A 5,053-nucleotide genomic window follows, 5' to 3' on the forward strand; every position below is an offset into this window, starting at 1 on the left:
ACCTTCGGATCGGATCGGATTCGAATCGAACTCGGATTAAATTGCCATCCCTAGCGACTAGTCACACCCTTGGACCGCTTATAAAATAACAAAGTAATTCTATAACATTGACCTAGTATCTCTTGTAATACTGATCGGGTAATCCTAATACACTAACCGAATAACACCTATTACACACTGATGAAATAACCCATATACTACTAACCGAGTAAGGAGTAACCCTCTTACACTAAGTAACCCAATGGCCCTATGTGGCTAGCCAAATATAAAAGCCGTTGTATTAAAATGAACGACGATTAGGAAATACTCGCATCTTTTTCCCTATATAAAGAAAACTTCGATTTTCTCACAGCTGCACTACTCCCTCCTCTCTCCTGTAAAAGGTTGCTCTTCTTTCTCTCCTCCATTGAAGCAGATTCTGAGGTAAGATATCTTCACTTCTACACCATTTAATCATCAAATATCAATTTTACAATCTAGTATTATTCGTTGATTTAATGGTAAGTATATTCAATTTAGGGTATAGATTATTGAATTACTAATTATAATTACTCAAGTTACTGCTATTAGGCTGTATTTATTCTTGTATTACGAATTCTGATACCCCTTTTTTCTTCTTGATCTCTATGTCTTGTCACAATTGTTGATCTTGTAAATTATTTAAATGGGTGCATTTGAATTTGATGCACATATATATTTCTGGTTATTTGAAATACTACCTGGTTTCATATGATTTGCAACGATTTGACGTAAAATGCGAGTAAAAAATGTCTAATCATTGCAAATAATATGATACGGAGGTGGTATGTTTTTGATTTGATGTATTTATTCTAACTCATTTCCAAAGGAGTCGTATGCTCGTTTTGATTCGCGTCATTATATTTTCTTACCTGATTACTCTGAGGTTCTGAGCTGATCTATAACTCTATCTTACCCAAGTAAAAATAATTTGGCTAATTAATTCAATCATAAGATCCAGTGTTGTAGTATTTTAAATGTTGCTGGAAGTAGTATTAATCTTGTCATGTCTAATTTACCTACCTTGCTGATTCATCCTGATTTATGATATACAAATATGTTCTACTCGTTTTCCGAGGTGTTGATGAAGTTGAAATGTTGTTTAAAGTTTACAGCATGTATCATGTATTGTGTTTCACTGTTAGTCTATGTTATTTCTAAAATTAGGTACAAATGACAAAATTTCCGAAAAATTTTGATTGATGTCTGGTCGATGTTATGTGAGTAAAACATACGGTGTAGTTCTGTGTGCTATTCTTGATCCATGCTATCGATAGAGTTATATATGGCTTGGTGATCTAGATGTCAAAGTCAGGCAGGCAAATTAACGTGGATAGTTTTTTGCAAAGATAATTTGGAAAAAGTTAATCAAAAGCCCTCGGTTATTGGAAGTTTTTCCAAATGACATTAATCAACTCTCTCTTACTGAAATGGTTGATGTTCTATGCTTTAGAAATTGTTGATTACATGGATGTTTCTATTGTTGTCCTATGGTTTAAAAGCGGGTTGATGGTTTATGCTATAGATGGCAAAGCAATGGGTGAGCTTTCGACCATTTTTTGTTAAGTTTTCCTACTTGGTGGGGCTAGATTTGGAGGATTTTCTGTCACGTCATTGCTTTGATTAGATGTGATTAACCGCGTTACTTGGCCATTGGCATTGATATATTTTTGGAAAAGGAAAGCTGCTTTTTCTTGAGTTGCTAACCCACTGCTGCTGCATGTTTGTAGGTTGCTTTTATATTCTATTTCATCTGTAGTACATGATGGCCACAACAACAGCTACAAACTTTTCCTCTTCATCAATTGCTTCCGGCAATGCAAAGGTGGGCTTGGTTCCAAAAATGAACTCATCAGGTCTTCAGATGAAATCTACCCATGATTTTAGGGATTTCAGTGGTCTTAAAGCAGCCGCATCTCTAACCTGTGATTCAGAGTCTTCGTTTCTTGGTAAAGATGGTGTTATTGCCCTGCGAAATTCTTTCCAAACAAAAGCTGTGAAAGAAAACATCCAGTCCCTTGCCTCTCTGCAACCAAAGATTCAAGCTTCCTTTAAAGTGGCCGTTCTTGGAGCTGCTGGAGGGATCGGTCAACCATTATCACTTCTGGTCAAAATGTCCCCACTAGTCTCGAATCTTCATCTTTATGATATTGCAAATGTCAAGGGAGTTGCTGCGGACCTAAGCCATTGCAATACACCCTCAGAAGCTTTAGCTTTCACTGGGCCTGAGCAGTTAGGAGATGCCCTAAAAGGGGTGGATGTAGTTGTTATCCCTGCTGGTGTTCCAAGAAAACCAGGAATGACTCGAGATGATCTCTTTAATATCAATGCTGGCATAGTGAAAACTTTGGTTGAAGCAGTTGCTGACAACTGCCCAGATGCCTTTATTCACATAATCAGCAACCCCGTGAATTCAACTGTGCCAATTGCTGCAGAGGTGCTGAAACAAAAGGGTGTTTATAATCCTAAGAAGCTTTTTGGTGTTACTACTCTAGATGTTGTTAGGGCAAACACATTTGTTGCACAAAAAAAGAATCTGAAACTCATTGATGTAGATGTGCCAGTGATTGGTGGACATGCTGGTATAACCATTTTGCCTCTATTGTCTAAGACAAAACCCTCTGCAAGCTTTACTGATGAAGAGATAGAAGAACTAACTGTAAGAATTCAGAATGCTGGGACAGAGGTTGTGGAAGCCAAAGCTGGGGCTGGTTCTGCAACACTGTCTATGGCTTATGCTGCTGCTAGATTTGTGGAGTCTTCTCTTCGTGCTCTTGATGGAGACTCAGATGTGTATGAGTGCTCGTTTGTGCAGTCAGAGTTAACTGATCTTCCTTTCTTCGCATCAAGAATTAAGCTGGGAAAGAATGGAGTGGAAGCTTTTGTGAATTCTGACTTGCAAGGACTAACTGACTATGAATCCAAGGCTCTTGAAGCTCTTAAGCCTGAACTTAGAGCTAGCATCGAGAAGGGTATTGCTTTTGCTAACAAATAATTAGTTAATGCTTGATCTTCTCTTTAAGGTATGTAGTTTGGCATGAAAATGCCCAGAATTTTATGATGTTAGACTTGGTCGTCGCTCTCATTTTTGTAGCTTGATAGAGTTTGATTTGCATTTAAAAATAATTGTGTGAGGCGCAAATGTTGTTTGAGAGGCTTTGGTGGAGCAACTTGGCGTGATCTCTGCTGTGAGAAAAGGCTTTTATTGTTTTTATTGTCGGTGCTCTGTATCGTGTTTAAGTTGTCTGATGTCTGTAATCTGCTAGAGCAGTGATTTCTCAAGCCAAGCCTGTTGTAGCTTGAAAAGAGCTGCTGAATATTTTGTTGAGATCAGTTTGAAAATAGTGTCAGTGAGAATTGTGGCTGCTTCTAACATTCTAAGCTTGTGTGCTCTCTAGATAGGTATTTCTTGTCATTTCGGATGCCATACATTCTGGTTACCGTAAAGGATTGCCAAATGCCAAGTACTTGATAATAATGTAGAATTGAACGCATCGCATAAGAATGCATTTCATAAAACTTTAAATTATGATTAATTAATTATATAATTAACTGAGACTCTTCGTATAAAAAAACAAAATATAACTAATCAGGTCTTGATTGTGTTGGTAGTTTATAACATTTGATAACATTGCAAGTTGTATAAGCCGTTTTTCCAGTTAGAAAAATTATTAAGGAAAAATTGCCCAAAATAATCTCACCTTTAGGCCGTCTGCTAAAAATAATTCCACCTTTATACCCACTCCGCTATAAATGGTTCTAACCGGTCATATAACTTGTTATAACAAGTTACCATACACGTTGCGGTGTGTAATCGGTCAAAAAAACATAAAAATAAAATAAAATAAAATTTTAAAAAAACATAAATTAAAAAAAATATTCAAATACCATCAACCACCCAAGCCAACTCCAACCCCAACCCCATCCACGCGGCTCCAGCCAGCCAGCCCTAAACCTAGCGGCGGCTCCGACGCGCGACTTACCCCCTCCCCTGAACCACCAACCCTCTCCCTCCCTCCTTCCCCCGCGAAAACCCAGGCGAGCACCACGATTTCTACGGTTCTACCTTGGTGACCTTCCCCATCCCCCGTCCCCACAATTTCGGCTTCGCCGACCTCCCCCATCCCCAAATTATGGCCGCATCGATCTCCCCTGTCCACCGTTTCTAGCCGCGTCGTCAAATTCCCCTACCCCGATTGGCTTGGGTTAATGGGGTTGGGCTAAAGGGCTAATTGGGTTAAAGGGTTGGGTTAATGGGTAAATGGGATTGGGTTGGCTTGGCTTGGCTTGGTGGGATTCCGATCAGTGTGGTGGTTTCAAGGTGTGGGTAGGAGGGTGGTTCTAGGGTTTAGGTTGGGTGGTGGTGGTGGCTGAATTGGTGTGGCTTAGGTGGTGGTGGTGGTTTTTTTAATACTTTTTTATTTTTATTTTTATTTTTTTTGACTAATCAAGTAGAGACAAGTGTAAATTCTACATTTTAAAAAAAAATTTACCTACTCAACCGGTTCCAAGTAAAATGGGACCATTTATAGTGGAGTGGGTATAAAGGTGGAATTATTTAAAAATAATCCAAAGGTGGGATTATTTTTAGCGGACGACTTAAAGGTGGGATTATTTCGGGCAATTTTTCCAATTATTAATTATCGTCCAATTTTGTCAAGGTCTACCAATTATTGATTTATTCACTAATTTTGTTAAACATGCGTGAGAACGTCATGAATATGTGTCAATATGTGCGACTGTGTTCATGCAATCGTGCATGTATTATTAGAATAGATATGCCTGTGCGCATGAATGATGACACATTGATTACAAAATATCCAGGTCTATGTATATCTACACTTGATTAGTATTTTATACGAAGTAGAAGGTTTCTAATGCATTTATATATTGATGCTTTAGGGCCTGTTCATATTTATTAAACTGAGCTGAACTGAACTGATTGGAGCTGAACTGAACTGAACTGATTGGAACTGAACTGAACTGAATTGAGCTGAAATGAATATTTTATGTGAGAGGGAAATTAAGAGCTGAA

General features: G+C 38.3%; 1 pseudogene across 1 annotated transcript; it reads left to right on the forward strand.

The window, feature by feature from the left end:
- The first annotated feature begins 329 nt into the window (after positions 1-329).
- Positions 330-3,375, forward strand: LOC145610383 (malate dehydrogenase, chloroplastic pseudogene; annotated as a pseudogene). The gene is made up of 2 exons (XR_014106276.1): positions 330-423; positions 1,749-3,375. The product of XR_014106276.1 is annotated as a malate dehydrogenase, chloroplastic pseudogene (transcript).
- The last annotated feature ends 1,678 nt before the right edge of the window (positions 3,376-5,053 follow it).

Source organism: Chenopodium album, chromosome 24 (assembly GCF_948465745.1).
Source record: "Chenopodium album chromosome 24, dcCheAlbu1.1, whole genome shotgun sequence".
NCBI lineage: Eukaryota > Viridiplantae > Streptophyta > Magnoliopsida > Caryophyllales > Amaranthaceae > Chenopodium > Chenopodium album.